This window comes from Budorcas taxicolor, chromosome X (genome assembly GCF_023091745.1).
Source record: "Budorcas taxicolor isolate Tak-1 chromosome X, Takin1.1, whole genome shotgun sequence".
NCBI lineage: Eukaryota > Metazoa > Chordata > Mammalia > Artiodactyla > Bovidae > Budorcas > Budorcas taxicolor.
Genome location: NC_068935.1, coordinates 75,922,951 through 75,942,939, shown reverse-complemented (window position 1 = coordinate 75,942,939; position 19,989 = coordinate 75,922,951).

The window sequence follows — 19,989 nt, the reverse complement described above, 5'->3', positions numbered from 1 at the left end:
AAAGCAAGGGAGAAAGGGAAAGATACACCCAACTGACTGCAGAGTTTCAGAGAATAGCAGGAAGAGAAAAGAAGACCTTCTTAAATGAACAATGCAAACAAGTAGAGGAAAACAACAGAAGGAAAATACTAGAGATCTCTTCAATAAAATTGGAGATACCAAGGGAATATTTCATGCAAGGATGGTCATGATAAGGGACAGAAACAGTAAGGACCTAACAGAAACAGAAAAGATTAAGAAGAGGTGGCAAGAATACACAGAACTATTCAAGAAACATCTTAATGACCTGGATAACCATGATGTCACCTACGGCCAAACATCTTAGAGTGTGAAGTCAAGTGGGCCTTGAAAGTGAAAGTGAAAGTTATTCAGTCATGTCTGACTCTTTGCAACACCATGGACTATACAGTCCATGGAATTCTCCAGGCCAGAATACTGGAGTGGGTAGCCTTTCCCTTTTCCAGGGGATCTTCCCAACCCAGGGATCTAACCCAGGTCTCCTGCATTGTGGGTGGATTCTTTACCAGCTGAGCCACAAGGTAAGCCCAAGATTACTGGAGTGGGTAGCCTATCCCTTCTCCAGCAGATTTTCCCAAACCAGAAATCGAACTGGGGTCTCCGGCATTGCAAGCAGATTCTTTATCAACGGAGCTATTAGGGAAGCTCTTAGGAAGCATTACTATGAAAAAAGTGAGTGGAGGTGATAGAATCCCAGCTGAGCTATTTCAAATCCTAAAAGATGATGCTGTTAAAGTGTTTCACTCAATATGCCAGCCAATTTGGAAAACTCAGCAGTGGCCACAGGACTGGAAAGATCAGTTTTAATTCCAATCCCAAAGAAAGGCAGTGCCAAAGAATGTTCAAACTACTGCATAATTGTGCTCATTTCACATGCTAGCAAGGTTATGCTTGAAATCCTTCAAGCTAGGCTTCAGCAGTATATGAACCAAGAATCAGATGTACAAGCTAGGTTTAGAAAAGGCAGAGGAACCAGAGATCAAATTGCCAACATTCGAGAAAGCAAGGGAGTTTTAGAAAATCATCTACTTCTGCTTCACTGACTACACTAAAGCCTTGGACTGTGTGGATCACAACAAACTGTGGAAAATTCTTAAAGAGATGGGAAAACCAGACCACCTTACCTGTCTCCTGAAAAAAACCTATATGCAGGTCAAAAAGCAACAGTTAGAACTGGACATGGAACAACTGACTGGTTCAAAATTGAGAAAGGAGTACATCAAGGCTGTATATTGTCACCCTGTTTATTTAACTTCTACACAGAATACATCATGTGAAATGCTGGGCTGGATCAATCACAAGCTGGAAACAATATTGCCGGGAGAAATATCAACAACCTCAGATATTAGATACCACTTTAATGGCAGAAAGTGAAGAGACATTGAAGAGTCTCTAGATGAAGGTGAAAGAGAATGAAAGAGGAGGCTTAAAATTCAACATTCAAAAACCTAGGATGATGGCATCCGATCCCATCATTTCATGGCAAATAGAAGGGGAAAAGTGGAAGCAGTGACAGATTTTCTTTCCTCAGGCTCCAAAATAACTGAGGATGGTGACTTGCAGCCATGAAATTAAAAGACACTTGCTCCTTGGAAGGAAAGCTATGACAAAGCTAGATAGTGTCTTAAAAAGCCAAGACATCACTTTGCTGACAAATGTCCATATAGTCAAAAGTTATGGTTTTTCCAGTATTCATGTATGGATGTGAGAGTTGGACCATGAGGAAATGATGCTTTCAAATTGTGGTGCTGGAGAACTCTTGAGAGTCTCCTGGATTGCAAGGAGATCAAACCAGTCAATCCTAACCTTGAATTGATTTCAGCCTGAGAAGGACTGATGCTGAAGCTGAAGCTCCAATACCACCTGATGTGAAGAACTGACTCATTGAAAAAGACCCTGATGATGGGAAAGACTAAAGGCAAAAGAAGGGGTGGCAGAGGATAAAATGGTTAGATAGCATCACTGACTCAGTGGACATGAATTTGAGCAAACTATGGGAGATAGTGGAGGACACAGGAGTCTGGTGTGCTACATTTCACAGGATAGCAGTTTGACAACTTAGTGACGGAACAACTTTCTTCAGCCCATAATGGCCATTAGGTGGCGCTGCAGACAGTTAGCTCACTCTTCAACTCCTTGGCAGCAGGCTCTTTGAGTATGGCAAGTTGATTCTGGAGAGGTGTGATCTGAAATACTCTGTAAAAAGCACAATTTCTGGTTTGTACAAACGATTTTAAGATTAAGGGAGTGATCAGGTAGAAACATATAAAAAGGTTGCTTTCTTTTTTCTCCACATCAGTTCTAGCCTGCATGACAAGACTTACTATTAATATCTTCTTGCCTTGTTCATGAATGAACAGAGATATCCTAGGAATAAAAGTTGGTGCCTTTTGCCAAGTCTCCCAGAACAATCTCTGAAACCCTCAAAAGAGAAGAACAGGAACTGGGCACTGGAGTGTGCATGTGTGACAAAATATCGCTGTATAAATTATTCGGGGGTTATATACTATTTGGGATTAGCTGCACCTCAGCACCTTTCCATTAGAATTTGATAGTTGGTGAAAAAGAGACAAAGCTAGCTGCCTAATATCTGCAGCAAGCAAGGACAATTAGAAAACATTCATTTTTGTTCTGTTCACACTTCTATTAAACTAACCATATGTTTTCTAGGTTTTGGCTTGAGCACCTAATTGACATGTACTAGCAGACAAAAATGATTTTTTAAAAAAGTATTTAATAAACATTCACCTTTCAGACTTAGTTTTCATATTTCATTTTATATCAAGAAGCTAAGTTCAGCCCATATGAAAATGTACAGACAATTCTGATTAAGGATGAAGGTCTGACAAGCAACTGTTAGCCTACACAGTCAAAATTTAAACAAAACATAAAGGTTACTGGAGTAAGAGTCAAGAGAACTGGGTCTAACTCATATGGCAACTTTGGACAAGGCTCCCTCTCTTTGAGACTTTCTTTTCTGGGTATACCACTACATGCCCTAACTGCTTCACAAAGGGATTAGAAGGGTCAAAGAAACTACTTTCTAAATGACTTTGAAAAATATTAAGCTGTGCTCAAAGCAGAAGCATTATATTTCCCCTAAGGGTCTTCATTCTTATACAGGGTCATTTATTCATTCAGTGATAAAGTCTGTGTACTATGTAGTATCACAAATAGATTCCAGAAGTGGAACTACTTTCGATTTCTCTAAAAGTTTTTTTTCTTATACAAATATATATATATATATATACATATTTTTTTTTTTTTTTGGCCAAGCTGAAATCTCAGTTTCCTGACAAGGGATTGAACCTGTGGCCATGGAAGTGAAAGCATGGAGTCCTAACCACTGGACCTCCAGGGAACTCCCTCTCTCAAATTTTATAATGCAAAGTTTTGAAGGGTAAGAAGAGTGGGAGGAGGTAGTTCAAGTAACTGACAAAATGGAATGTTTCCAGAAGAAAGCAACTAGGAGAGAAAGGAGTCAATAAATCTGCCACATGAAGAATGTCTGAAGGAATGCGTGGGAAATGTTTAGTCTGGAGCAGACTACAGGAGCTAATGATGACTGTTTTAAAAAATCTAAAGGCCTATCACACACAAGAGAGATTAAGTTTTTTCATAGCGAAAGGCAGACCAAAAATCAACCAGGCTCAAAATTTAAAAAATTAACCCACATGATGGAAATATGTCAAAGGGGCACAGGAGTCAACTGAAAAAGCTCCCAATGGCCAAAGTTGGAACAATTTGAGAAACAAATAAAGTAGTATTGGATTATAACCCAAAGTTTAAAATAAATATTCATGAGCCAATACTGATACAAATAAGTGACTGAATAAATAAATTAATAAATAAATGAGAGAGAATAGCACATCTCCAGTGCATAAAAATTTCAAATAATTTATGCAGACACTCCATCCTCATGGAAGTGGTGCATAATGCCCTAGTCTTAAAGTGTAGACTGCCCAAAGCAATTCCTTCTAAACAGTACATAATGGAAATAAGGAAAAAGTAAATTGACTCTGGAGAAACCTAACAAACACTGCCTCGGCCAGGTAATCATGGTCAGCATCAGCAGTGATAAATCATGTTGATAGTATGTTGATATGATGTGATGAGAACAGTATTTTACCTCTGTGGTCTTCCTCTCAAAAACTCAGTATCCCAATCTAACCATGATAAAAACATCAGACAAATCCCAACTGAGGGACATTCTACAGAATACATAACCACAAATCTTCAAAACTGTTAAGGGAGCACCAGCTTTGGCTTCCCTGCATCATACATCAAACTCGCACTGTTCATCTGTTTTACATATGGTAATGTATATGTTTCAGTGCTATTCTCTCAAATAATCCCATGCTTTCCTTCTCCTACTGAGACCAAAAGGGGTGAGGAGGGAAGTGTGAGGGGGGTTCAGGATGGAGGGGACAATGTATACCTATGGCAGATTCATACTGATGCATGGCAAAAACCATCACAGTACTGTAATTATCCTCCAACTAAAATAAATAAATAATTTTTTAAAAACTGTTAAGGGAAAGTGTGAGAAGTTGTCACAGTCAAGAGGAACAAAGGAGACATGATGACTAAATGTAATGTGGTATCCTGAATGGGATACTGGAACAGAAAAAGGATATGAGGATACTAAGAAAATACAAATATTGACTTTAGTTAATAATAATGTAGTAACATTGGTTTGTTAATTATGACAAATGTGCCATAGTCATGGAAGATATTAATAACAGGTGAAACTGGGTGTTCACTATATGGGGACTCTCTACTCTCATCAAAATTATTCCGTAGCTCTAAAGCTGTTGTAAAGAAAAACAGGGAAAGCTACAAGAAAACATATTTCAGTTCAATTTAAGAACAGGCTTTCTGAAAAAATAAAAGGCATCCAAATTGGAAAGGAAGAAATAAATTTATCTCCATACACAGATGATGTGATTATATATATAGAAAAACCTAAAATGAAAGTGAAAATGAAGTCGTGTCCGACTCTTGCGACCCCAAGGACTGTAGCCTACCAGGCTTCTCCGTCCATAGGATTTTCCAGGCAAGAATACTGGAGTGGGTTGCCATTTCCTTCTCCAGGAGATCTTCCTGTCCCAAGGATTGAACCTGGGTCTCCTGCATTGTAGGCAGACGCTTTACCGTCTGAGCCACCAGGGAAGTCCTAAAGAAAAACCTAAAGATTCCACAAAAAACCTGCTAGAACTAATAAATGAATTCAGCAAAGTTTCAAGACACAAAACCAACATGCAAAACTCAGTTGCATTTCTATATACTAAAAATGAACAAGCCAGTCAGAATGGCTGCGATCCAAAAGTCTACAAGCAATAAATGCTGGAGAGGGAGTGGAGAAAAGGGAACCCTCCTACACTGTTGGTGGGAATGCAAACTAGTACAGCCTCTATGGAGAACAGTGTGGAGATTCCTTAAAAAACTGGAAATAGAACTGCCTTATGACCCAGCAATTCCACTGCTGGGCATACACACTGAGGAAACCAGAATTGAAAGAGACACGTGTACCCCAATGTTCATCACAGCACTGTTTATAATAACCAGGACATGGAAGCAACCTAGATGTCCATCAGCAGATGAACGGATAACAAAGCTGTGGTATATATACACAATGGAGTATTACTCAGCCATCAAAAAGAATACATTTGAATCAGTTCTAATGAGGTGGATGAAACTGGAGCTGATTATACAGAGTGAAGTAAGCCAGAAAAAAAAAAAACACCAATACAGTATACTAACACATATATATGGAATTTAGAAAGATGGTAATGATGACCCTGTATGTGAGACAACAAAAGAGACACAGATGTATAGAACAGACTTTTTGACTCTGTGGGAGAGGGAGAGAGTGGGATGATTTGGGAGAATGGCATTGAAACATGTATAATACCATATACGAAATGAATCGCCAGTCTAGGTTCGATGCAGGATATAGGATGCCTGGGGCTGGTGCACTGGGATAACCCAGAGGGATGGTATGGGGAGGGAAGAGGGAGGGGGAGTTCAGGAGTGGGAACTTATGTACACCTGTGGCGGATTCATGTTGATGTATGGCAAAACCAATGCAGTATTGTAAAGTAAAAAAAATAAATAAATAAACACATTTACATCGATAGAAAAAAAAATAAAAATAAAAATGAACAAGCCAAAAAACAAATTAATAAAATTATCCCATTTATACTAGCATCAAGAAGAATAAAATATTTATGAATAAACTTAACCAAGAAGGTGAAAAACTTGCACACTGAAAAGAATAAAATGTTGCTGAAGGTAACTTAAAACACTAATAAACAGAATGACATTCATGTTCAAGGATTATAAGACTTAATATTGTCAACATATCAAAACCACTCAAAGCAATCTATAGATTCAATTCAATCTATATTTTTTAAAAACCCAATAATGCTTTTGCAGAAACACAAAAATTCATCCTAGAATTCATGTGGAATTTCAAATAGCCAAAACAATCTTGAAAAGAATAATAAAGCTGGCAGCATCACACTTACTGGTTTCAAAACTTACTATGAAGCTACAGTAATTTAAAAAAAAACAAAACATGGTACTGGGATGAGGACAGACATATAGACCAATGGAATAGAACAGAGAGCCCAGAAATAAGCTTTCACTATATGGTTAAAAGATTTTCAAGAAGGGTGCCAAGACCATTCAATGGGAAAGGGCAGTCTTTACAACAGATCGTGTTGGAAAACTGGATATCCACATAGAAAGGAAGTTGCACCTTATCTTATACCATATACAAAAACTAACTCAATGGATCATTGTAAGAGCTAAAACTATAAAATACTTAGAAGAAAACATAGGAGGAAAGTGTCATAATGTTTGATCGGGCAATGATTTCTTGGATATGATATCAAAAGCAGGCAAGAAAAGGAAAAAAAAATAAATTAGACTATATTAAAAACTTTTGTGGATCAAAGGAAACTACCAACAAAGTAAAAAGAAAATTCATAGAATGGGCAAAAATATTTGCTAATCATATAATCTGAAGAAGTATTCATATCCAGAATAAATTAAGAACCCTTATAATTTAGCCAATAAGCCCATGAAAAGATGTTCAATGTAACTAATCATCAGAAAAATGCTCATTAAAACCATGAGATACCACCTCACAAACATTAGGATGGCTATTATAAAAAAAATTGAGAATAATAAATGTTGACAAAGATACAGAAAATTTGGAACTCTCACTGTTTGTGGGAATGTAAAATGATTCAGCTGCTATGGAAAACAGTATTGCAGTTCTTAAAAAAATTAAAAATAGAATTACCATATAATCTAGCAAGTTCATTTCTGGGTATATACTGAAGAAAATTGAAAGCAGGGTCTCAAAGGAGTATTCACAGCAACATTATTCAAAATAGCCAAAAAGTGAAGCAAGTCAAATGTCCATTGACAGATGAATGGATAAACAAAATGTGATATAAACATACAATGGAATATTATTCAACGTTTAAAAGGAAGTAAATTCTGACACATGGTACAACATGAATCAATGTCGAGGACTTCATGCTAAGTGAAATAAGCCAGTTACAAAAGAACAAATGAATACTACAGGACTCCACTTCCATGAGAAACCTTGAATAGTCTAATTCCTAGAGACAAAAAGTACAATGGTGATTGCCAGGGTCTGGGGAGAGGGTAGAAACGGAGAGCTATTGTTTAATGGATACAGAGTTTTAGTTTACAAGATGAAAAGAGGTCTAGAGATGGATGGTGGTAATGGTTGTATATGTGAATGTACTTAACTCCACAGAACTGTATACTTTAAAATGGTTAAGATGGCACATTTTTGTAATGCGTATTTTGCCACAATTAAAAATAATAAAATAAAAAGAATGAGCATCTGGAATGGACTGCCTTTGGGAGCAGTTACCTGCCTGTAGATACATCTAGGCAAGGTAATCTAGAAAAAATAATTAATGTAGCAAGTAAAAATTATTTAGATGACTTCCTAGTTATTTCCAAGAGGCAAAAAAACATTTGTGGCCAAGATGTCAATGTAAGGTTTAATGAGTAAACATACAAATGTCCAGGGTGGTAGTGCTTCTAAATGTTGTGATTTGCTGCACAAAGCACCAGTGAGGCACAACTTATACTTGTCTTCTGTTAGCAGGTAGTTAGAAATTATGCAATTGTTGGTTTACCTGATTCCATTATACACCTTTCAGTCCCAGGGAATCCTGCTGAAGAAAGTATTACATATGCAATTTATAACCCCCAGAGTACAACTATCTTACACCCAGTCTTAGAAATAGTCCTGTACACATAGCTCGGCCCTAGTAAAACACAATTTCCCTGAAATATGGGGATATTTTACTCACCTACCACTCCATTATTACTCCTACCACTTCCCTTGTCCCAGCTACAGTATCCTATACTTAGTAGGTATTCTTTAAGTATATAATATCTATGAATGACTTTGAACTTCAAATAAATGGAATGAGAAAGCCCCTTTAATACCCCTCCCAGAAATTAAGGGCCTGTCTCAAATATCAAGGCAGTTCCAAACCGCCATAAGTGCCTTTAATGTATATTAAGGTCTCTCTCTGCCTGACTGTTGAGTTTGGATATTAGTCTTCTCAAGTCCTAGGACTGGAACTTACACAATTGGCTTTCTTGGTTCTTAGGCCTTTGAATTCAGGCTGGAAGTACACTGTTGGCTTTACTGGGTCTCCAGTTTGCAGACAGAATTTTGTGGGACTTCTCAGCCTCTATAATCACATGAGCCAATTACTTATTTTGTGTACACACACACACACACACACACACACACACACACGCACGCACACACTATTGATTCTTTCTCTCCGGAGAATCCTGACTAATACAGATTTTGACCAAAAGTCCCCTTCATGACATTTAAAATATTTAATCATAAATGATTCAAAGTTACAGGCCAGAAGACTCATAAGGGAAGCCAAGTATACAGATACAAACCTATGCCCTATTGGGTGAGTTTTAACTTCAGGTCAAAGATTAACCTTCTATTTGGCCAAAGCCTTACTTGCTAACTCAAAAATGGGAAGGTAGTAATTAACTAGATCAGTGGTTCCCAACCTGAGGTCCCTGGTCTTAACAGACCACAACGGTAATCATCGGGATCCTCAAGTCATTTTTAATATTTCAAACCTTTAAAGAAAACAGTACTTAACTGTCATACAGCTGTCCCAGTTATCTAAACGTCAAATTTCTTTGCTTTTCCCTCGAATTACAGCAACCAAGCACAATAATATTGCTTATTTATGCTGATTAGAAGCTCTGACATACACATATGTGTTGTATATGAACACAGAGAACTATTATTTAATAAATGTAACTTTTTCAGAAGAAATAACAACCTCTTCAAAGCACTAGGCCTTATGAAAAATGATTAGAAAAGGGTTTGGGAGGGCTTGAAAATATTGGGAAGTACTGATCTCACTGATCTGTGGCTGAGGTCCCTTGCAGTTCTGCCAGGTCCCATATCTACTTGCCTTTCTTGTCTTTTCTAGTGAAGACTACAGTCTTCACCTAACTGAGACACTGGAAACAGACTAATAATGGACTTCTTGGTCTGCCACCCTCTTTGGGTCTGAGGACAGCTGTGACATTTCTGCAACCTCCTATGTCCCCTACACCCACACATTCAGACCTGATTGTTTAAGTGGGGGGCTTTACATAGGCAATAAAAAGCAAGATTTCCCATGGCCAAGCTGGCCAGCATACAGGCAAGTTCGCTGCAGTTTAGATGCTGTAAGTGCCACTTCACATTTCCCAAAGCCTTTGATAGGTGTAGCAGGTTCAGACTCCCACAGAGAAGTTGTCTGCCCAGTTTGAAGGAGAAAAGCTTCTCAGTGCCTAAAACCACTCCTTGTTATAAAGGCAGCTTTAGCTCTGCAGCTTTTGCTGGGGGGAGGGGAAAGAGGTGTGGAAAGAAGCTCCCTTGAATTGAAACTTGAATCTGGGGGTAAACACAGCTGGGACGTGGTCCAACACTGGCTTCTATAACCTGGAAACAAGAGCACCCTATGTCCTAGCAAAATACACATTTGCTGAGTCTCGTCCTGCCTATTTCTAAACCTCAATCAACTGCAGAAATAAGTATCTTTAAAAAGAAAATCTTTTGGCAGGGGAAAGGGCTCTTTTTAGAGGAATTTGCTTAATTATTTCAATTTAAAATCTTGAACATGTTTAATCCCGCAGTCCTCACTAATTTGCAAGCACACACTCACTCATGAACACACACAGACACTTACACACACACACACACACACCAGCCCTGCACGAGATTGAGGCAGAAATGCAGTTAGCCACTAGCGTGACTCCTGCCTTTCCAGCCCTGTGTGAAAGAATAGAGCCTGGAACTGAAAAATTGAACCTGTCAAGTGCTTCTGAACAACTACTGTGAATTGACATTTGGCCCACCTAAAGAAAATCACAGGCAGCGAGGGCAAGTTAGCAATGAACTAAACTGATTAAAGCAGAAGCATGGTGAGCTTCAGTGAGCTAAGGTCTGACTTTCTAAGACCCAAGACGACCAGGAATAACTGTGCTTCCATTTAACATTATTTTATTTTGTAATCTCAGCATTCTGCCTTTTTTTTTTTTTTTTTTTTTTTGCTGTGTAACCTTGAGTGAGTAGCTTAATCTTTTGGTGCTTCATTGGTTCAAACACACTGAACTGTCTAGAGTGACAAACCATCACCTCTCTTCCTGCAGGTCTTGATAGTTGAATGTAGTTTTGCATGTACAACAATGAGTGCAACCAAAATTGTACTCAACAATTCTAATCATGTATGTGCATGTGTGTAGAAGTGATGTGGCTTAGTCAGGGATGGAGCCCCCTCTCACATAAATGCTGAAGAAGTTTTAAACACTATTGTCCTGTACGTTCCGCAGCTTGGAAAAATTGAACACCTGACCTCACCCTCATAGAACAGGGAAAACAATCACTATCTCTTCCTTGAGGTGGCTTCTCTGAGCCTGGAAGCCTGAGAATTCACTCCTCATGCACCTGAGGGTCACTGCCTACGCTTGGAGGTGGAGGGGTGTGTCAGGGTATCTCTTGGTCACACTCCAAATTTCTGACCACAATCTAACTGTTATGTATGAATAATTCAGGATCAGGAGTCCTGAAAATGTCAGTCTAGATTTTGTTGTTGTTGTTGTATAGAAGAACAAGATCTAGTCAAAGGACAGGAACCATCTTGCTGGGGAATATAGCATGGTCCTTGTTTCTTCTCTGCATAAGTCCCTCCCTATGCTATCGATATTTTAATGGTTATATAGCAAAAGTGTGCCTTAAAAATTATTCATTGACAAGATTTCAATGTACAAATCTCTTTTGAAACTGTGCATTATGACATTATAATGTTAAGTGGGGAAAAAGCAAGGTACAACCACAGAAACATTAAAAACATACAGGAAAAAAGTTCAGAAGATAAAAATATTAAATTGAGCAGTCCTTGATTTCTTCATTTTTACACTCTTCCATATTTCCCACACTTTATTAAAATGGAATTTTTATAACCATTGACTTCTGTTTTAGGTTTCTTTTTTCTCTTTTTTCACCATGGAAAGATTTCATGTACAGGATATGGAGTCAGGGGTCTCAAATAAATTAAATGGACATGTGGCCTTGTTAAGTAATTTTCCTTCTCTGGGCTTCTATTACTCCTTCAAAATATGAGGTAGGAGACTGACAAGGCAGTATCCTTAGAGACCCTTCCAATTTTGCTCTTCAATGTTTTATAGCCAAAATCACTGAGCTGGCTGAGCTGCCTAAAGCTTTTGCAAATTGTTCTCTGGTCCTGCTGCTAAGTCACTTCAGTCGTGTCCGACTCTGTGCGACCCCATTGATGGTAGCCCACCAGGGTCCCCCATCCCTGAGATTCTCCAGGCAAGAACACTGGAGTGGGTTGCCATTTCCTTCTCCAATGCATGAAAGTGAAAAGTGAAAGTGAAGTCGCTCAGTCGTGTCCAACCCTCAGTGACCCCATGGACTGCAGCCTTCCAGGCTCCTCCATCCATGGGATTTTCCAGGCAAGAGTACTGGAGTGGAGTGCCATTGCCTTCTCCCATTCTCTGGTCCTAAGAGCTATCAATTAGTTGGATTCTCCAATTTTCCTGTAATGTAATTAGGTATCACTTTATAATGAAAAATATCATGAAAAAGTAAGGTACATGTAATTGACTCTACAATACAGCTAGAATAGGAAAAGAAATGTAAAAAAGAAAATGGAATACATCCCTAAACAAGATGTTGAGTGAAGGAAAAGAAAGCTAGCTGCAGAATAACACATACATTAGGATATTATTATTTATGTAAATTAAGAAAGGCACACAGGACAATTCTATATATTGCTTCTCACTCTCTTTCTTTAGTCCCTCAGTCATGTCTGACTCCTTGTCACCCCATGGACTGTAGCCCACCAGGCTCCCCTATCCATGGAATTCTCCAGGCAAGAATACTGGAGTAAGTAGCCATTCTTTTCTCCCAAGTGATCTTCCCAACTCAGGGATTGAACCTGGGTCTCTTGCATTGCAGGCAGATTCTTTATCATCTGAGCCACCAGGGAAGCCCATATGGATATATAAACTATATGGAAGAATACATACCAAATTAATCTTTGCCTCTGGGAATGAATGGAGAGGAATAGGGGATTGAATTTGACTTGTCTATAATGTGTTATAATGTGTTTCCCACTGGGAAAAGATCTAAAGCAAACTTTATGTTGAAAATGTTAACAGTTGTTGTGCAACATGAATAAGGTTTGGAGATCAGCTATATAACACAGTGCTTAGAATTAACAATACTGTACACTTAAAGATTTGTTAAGTGGGTAGACATGTTAAGTGTTCTTACCACACACACACAAAAATGTTAAGTTTGTCAATTCTGAGTCAAGATCCAGGTGTGTTTGTTATATTATTGATTCTCAATGTTTTTCGGTATTTTTCTAATCACTCAAAATAAAACATGCCATTTTTAAAAGCAAAAGGTTGATTATTTCTTTTCCGTATTTTTCAAAATCTGTTAAATGTTCATGGATTATTTTGATACATGGTAAACAAATTTAATCTCAAAACTAGGGAAATGGAAAAGAGAAAAAAGTAATGAGACAAAGAAAAATAAAAGAAGGGGGTCACCAGAATGAGATACAGAGAAGCCCTGGGAGCCTCAGGAACTTTTGGCCCAAAAGTAACCAACAAACTCAAAGATTTAACAAACAGATTTAGCCAAAGATTTAACAAACAGAGCTATTGCAAGATGGGGTCTTTTGGGTGTTCCATCCCCCATCCCTTACCATACGTATTTAAAACCCCACTCTGTCTCATTGATTTTCTGCAGACAGAAACTTCCAGTGAGTCTCCTCCAATTACCTAGCCTTTCAGGGACAAAATTTCCATCTTGCCTTCCAAGGCGGCTGCTACAACACCACAAATCACCTTCTGCCATCCTTTCTTGAGCCAAACTCCTACTGATTTCCAGAAATCATATGGGGAATATGACTTTCTAAATTTATTCCCTCACAGTACTCAGCTCACAATATTTTTTAAACTAAATGTCTTACTGTAAAAGTTGAACCTGCTGAAGATAAAAGCTTTTCCTTTTTCCTCTATTGTCCTTCCGCAAGCTAAATCCCCCTCATAGTCAGAAATGCCATTTTATCCTACAACTGTGAAGAAATTTCAGTCATCTTGGTTCTTTGCTGCATTATGATTGACAATTTGATCCATTTGCTTTTATCAGTTCACAGTCTCTTGATTTCTCCCATGGCCCCTTTGTCAGCTCTTTTCCCCTAGCCCTCCTTGCTTTCTGTGGGCACCTCACAATATGATATTTTTGAATGGCTCTTCCTACCCTGAACTTCTGCTACACATAGGAGCTATAGTTGATATAACTGAAGTGCTGGTTCCAGACTTAACTCTCGAAGGGTAGCAGTGACCTTGTATCCAGCCACACAACATGCCAGGAAAGCAGCTATAGTCAAAGGAGATATGGATCATGGGCAACATCAAGTGGAAGGTTGAAGGCCCTGCTGATAAGAGGGTAGGCTATGAAGGCGAGGAAGAGTTAAGTGGAATGGATGAACACAGCCTTCATGTGTTCAGAAGTGATAGTCCCTCTTACCTCACAATTCAGAGACCACTGACAGGGCAATCTAAGGGAAGGGATCAGGGCTTGGTCTATAGTAATCACTCTGTCCCTGATTTACAGTATGGCTTTGTGAAATTCACTTTAAAGTACCAGAGACTCAATTCCCTCATCTGGAACATGTTACCATCATGGAAATTGTTGCTGTGGGAAAAGACCTTAGAGATTAGCTCTAGACCAAGCCCTCATTTCACAGTTTGAAAACTCAGGCCCAGGAAAGGGAAGCAACTTGTCCTATGTGGTCTTCAATATTTACCTTTCTTAACTCCATGAGGTTGTTTGTGAGGTCACATGAAATAAAACATAGGAGCCCTTTTAATCCTCTAGAAGAGAGGGGCTATAGAATTCTAAGGTGTTATTTTTGGCAGCCTTAGTGCCTTTGGCCCCTTAACAACTGTATCCTGAATGAAGATACACCAATCTTAGTTTTAACTTCCTCAGGACCACTGAACACACAGCTGTCTCTCTCAGCTGGCCATCTCAGCAACAAGCGCAAAAAACAGCTCTCTACCCTATTATCCACTGCTGCTTCTCCCACCTTAAACTATCCCAGCTGCTTGAGCATTCCTTCTATCTGACAGTCTGGAAACAACTGGTAGCCCCAGAGTCCTCCTCTGAACTCACTGTAGCCAATACTGCCTTACATTGTGTGACATCCAGCATTTCCGTGCCATAAGTAGGACATATGGAGAAGGGAGAAGCTCATTATAAAGGGCCTTCTAGAGGGATCTTGGGAGTGAGAACAGAGCCATGCAAATCAGAGAAAGGCTGAAGAAAACCAAAAGGACAGAGGGCAAAATAAAAAGCATACCTAGGATCACACTTTTTCTTTCAGTGCATACCTAGGATCACACTTTTTCTTTCAGAGTCAAAATGGCTCTTCATCTAAAAGAGTAATTTGAGGGTGTTCCTCTCTAGTACATGGTCTGGCTGTATGACGCAGAATTCTGGATTCTTAAGTATAATAAGATGATTTTTCAGAAAATAAAAGAACCCCATTCTTGGCATTAGCTGCATCCACTTTAAGCCTCTATTAACCAACGGTACTCAGTACTGGAAGATATAAAAGTCATATCTGAGGGTCGAATGGCAGAGGTGAGAATCAGAAAGGAGAGATTAGTCCACCTACCTGCTTTTCAGCATCTTTCAGTAGTTGGCTAAAAGTGACTTGTCCCTTACGAATCATGAGTTATCAGGGTCAGCAGTATCATGACATTACCAACTTATGTGGACAATAAACAAATGGGTTTTTCCATTTATTCAAGTGCTAAATATATGTACATGTAGCAACCAAAGCATTATTGAAATAGAGCAAAAAAGCAGTGGCTTATAGGAAAGGGTGAGATAAATGACAAGGAAGGCTAACTCTAGGTTCTCTTCCCAGATTTATATAGCAATATCCTGATCCTGGCCCCTCTGCTTAACCAGTGACCACTGTCTTCAAAATTAACTGGTGTATTTGCAGCCTCCTTGAGACACAAAGTGACAAATTTGGATTCTGGTTGCTCCTACTGTATTATTTCCATATGTCTGAGTAACAGACCTGGAATACTCACCTCTTCCCCACAAATGCACATATGGAAGGATCTAGGTGAGCCATGGTCCTGGATTTACAACCTACACCTTGATCTTATGTTATCAAGTATGTCTACCTCTCTGTCTCCACAGTGTAACTTTCAAACTGTTTCTTCTTCAGATGACTGTCGATGACTTTCTTTTTGTTTAGCTTTAAGTCAAACCACATAAATCTGAAAAAACTCATTGTAGCACTGCATAATTCCTTTTTCTTTCACTTATTTAGCCAAATGAATTTGACTATGTCATTTATGAAACATCTTAACATACCAAGGCCACAACTTTACACATATAGGATTTGTTACCAGAAAATGCAATGTGACTTATAGACTATACATATGACATACATTAAATAGACAATGGGTGCACCTCTTCTCTTACTGAGATGTAAAGTACATAGGCAGCCCTACGCAAACACCTGAAGATGTACTCACAAATATAGATATCCAAGAAGGGAAAATGTTACTGAACTACCTCAAGAGGAAATTGAGAACACTGACTCTACATTAAGGAAACTCCTACAAATCTAAGCAAAGAGAGATTTGAGAAGGCAACAGTTATGCCAGTGTACAAAGAATCTGTGTAACAGGATCTACTGACTCCCTGGGCCTTGGACAAAAAAGTGCCAACAAGTCAACACAGCTCTGTAAAGGACAGAGCTCTGTCACAAATGCCACCCCCACGCAAACTGAGTAAGCATGCTGGAGATAAATGACATAACAGGGGGCCACCAAGATGCCAAATAAACCCTAGATTCTACAAATCAACAGAATGCCCTATTCATAACTTAATCTTTTCTGTTAATATTTCCTCAATCAACAGTTACTTCAGCCATAGATGCGAAGTTTGTTGCTATGAATAAACAAACTTCTCCCCAATAGGAGAGAATTTCCCTTTAACAAAATGAAGTATGACAGGAATCTGCAACATGTTACTCCACTTCTCTTACAAAGATTGAGAGAAAGAAACATATTTAATACTTGGTATAGTTTCTATCAACTCTCAGTTCAGTTCAGTTCAGTCGCTCAGTCCTGTCTGACTCTTTGCGACCCCATGAACCGCAGCACGCCAGGTCTCCCTGTCCATCACCAACTCCCAGAGTTTACCCAGACTCATGTACATTGAGTCGGTGATGCCATCCAACCATCTCATCCTCTGTCGTCCCCTTCTCCTCCCACCCTCAATCTTTCCCAACATCAGGGTCTTTTCAAATGAGTCAGTTCTTCGCATCAGGTGGCCAAAGTATTGGAGTTTCAGCTTCAAAATCAGTCCTACCAATGAACACCCAGGACTGATCTCCTTGCAGCCCAAGGGACTCTCAAGAGTCTTCTCCAATACCACAGTTCAAAAGCATCAATTCTTCGGCACTCAGCTTTCTTTATAGTCCAACTCTCACATTCATACATGACCACTGGAAAAACCATAGCCTTGACTAGATGGACTTTTGTTGACACAGTAACGTCTCTGCTTTTCAATATGTTGTCTAGGTTGATCATAACTTTCCTTCCAAGGAGTAAGTGTCTTTTAATTTCATGGCTGTAATCACCATCTGCAGTGATTTTGGAGCCCAAAAAAGTAAAGTCAGCCACTGTTTCCACTGTTTCCCCATCCATCAACTCTACTATATTGATAATGTCCAGTTGAGTTCCTTGTACACATATCCTTGTAGTATTCATAGCACCACAGGCTTTGGAAACAAAACCCCAGCCACAGATCTCAAATCCAATAACTAGGTCCTTGTTGTATTCTACCTATGCCACAGTATCTCACACCAAACCTCAATTGTTATAGAACCAACCTTCCTTTCTCACTTCTGGTCTTCCTATGACAGCTATCTATGTATGTACTGTTCAGTATGGTAGCCACTAACCACATATGCTTATTAAGCACTTGAAATGTGACTGAATTCCAACCCCTCGCCAGAAGTATAAGAAGCCCTGCCCTCCAAGTGTCTACAGAGGCTGAGCGGGGAACCTGAACTTCCACTTCCACCTAGCAGTAACAAAGGCATCACACTCCCTTCCCCTGCTGAAGCAATGTCGGAAAGAGCTAGCTAAACAGAAGGTTTGAATAAGATCCTGAGTCTCATAATGTAATACAAAAATGTCCAGGTTTCTATTAAAAATCACTCGTCATACCAAGAACCAGAAATATTTTAAGCTGAATGAAAACAGGAAATAAATAGATGTCAAAGCTAAGATGACAGATATTAGAATTAACTAGCAATGATTTTTAAATAGCCATGATAAAAATGCTTCAGTAATAAATTACAAATACTCTTAAAACAAATGAAAAATACAAAGTCTCAGCAAAGAAATATAAGATACATGTTTAAGGACCAATTAGAATTTTTAGAAATTAAAAATACAATAACTAAAATTCTAAAAAATATCAATATATGGGCTCTAAAATATAATGAAAGGGACTAAGGAAAGAATTAGCTAACTTGAAGACCAAACGATAGAAATTATGCAATCTGAACAAAGAAACTCAAATTGAAAAATAATGAACAGGATCTCTGTGGGGCTATAAAGAAATATCTAACTTTCCTGTCATTAGAGGAGGCCTGGAACAACAGGATAAAGAAGGCAGGACAGAAAAAGTCTTCAAAGAAATAATGGCTGAAAACTTCCCAAACTTGGCAAAAGACATAAACCTACAGATTCAGGTAGCTAAGAGTATAGGCAGTGAAAATATCCTTCAGGAACACAGGGGAAATCAAGAAATCTAAGATGAAGGAAAACCAAGAGACTGTGTTGCTAACAAACCGGCACTAAAACAATGACTAAAGGAAGGTCTCTAAACAGAAAGAAAAATATAAAAGAAGGAATCTTGAAACCTCAAGAAGGAAGATAGGACAATAGAAAGTAAAAGTAAGAGTAAATACAATTGACTTTGCTTCTTCTGTTGAGTTCTCACAATTATGTTTGACAGTTGAAGCAAAAATCACGACACTGTCTGATGTAGTTCTAAATATATACAAAGGAAATATCTAGGACTATAATATTATCAGTGAGGGAGCATACAAGGACTTAAAGAGAGGTAAGGTTTATTTAAGCAGGTAAAATGTTGATACTAGTAGACCGTGATAAGTTAGGTACAGGAATTCTGGAAAACAGTTCTGCAGTTTCTTAAAAAACTAAACATACACTTACCATATGACCTAGTAATCACACCCTTGGGCATTTTCCCTAGAGAAATGAAAACATGTTCATACAAAAAACTTTACACTAAACTGTACAGCTTTCTTTGTAATAGCCCAGAACTGGACACAACCAAAATGTTCCTCAGGTAAATGATTAAACAAAAGGTTTCAAGGTAGCTCAGTGGTAAAGAATCCACCTGCCAATACAGGAAACAAAGGAGACCCAGATTTGATCCCTGGGTCGGGAAGATCCCTTGGAGAAAGAAATGGCAACCCACTCCAGTATTTACCAGAATTTATGCATGAAGAATTGATGCTTTTGAAGTGTGGTGTTGGAGAAGACTCTTGAGAGTCCCTTGGACTGCAAGGAGATCCAACCAGTCCATTCTGAAGGAGATCAGCCCTGGGATTTCTTTGGAAGGAATGATGCTAAAGCTGAAACTCCAGTACTTTGGCCACCTCATGCAAAAAGTTGACTCATTGGAAAAGACTCTGATGCTGGGAGGGATTGGGGGCAGGAGGAGAAAGGGATGACAGAGGATGAGATGGCTGGATGGCATCACTGACTCGATGGACGTGAGTCTGGGTAAACTCCGGGAGTTGGTGATAGACAGGGAGGTTTGGCATGTTTCAATTCATGGGGTCGCAAAGAGTTGGACACGACTGAGCGACTGAACTGAACTGAATGCATGAAGAATCCCACGGATGGAGAGACTGGTGGGCTGTAGTCTACGGGGTAACAAAGAGTTGGACACAACTGAGTGACTGAGTACACATACATGCAACCTGTACCGCTTTCTTTGCAATAGCCAAACACTGGACACAACCAAAATGTTCCTAACAGGTAAATGGTTAAACAAACAACAATATATACATACCATGGAATACTGCTCAACAGCATAAAGAAATGTACCATTTATACGCAAGACAGTTTAGATCTCAAGGGCATTATACTGAGTGAAAAAAGAGAACCTGAAAAGGTCACATACTCCATGACTCTATCATTTTTGAAATGACAAAACTATAGATTCATTTTTTAAAAAGTATTAGTGACTGCCAGGGTTTGGGG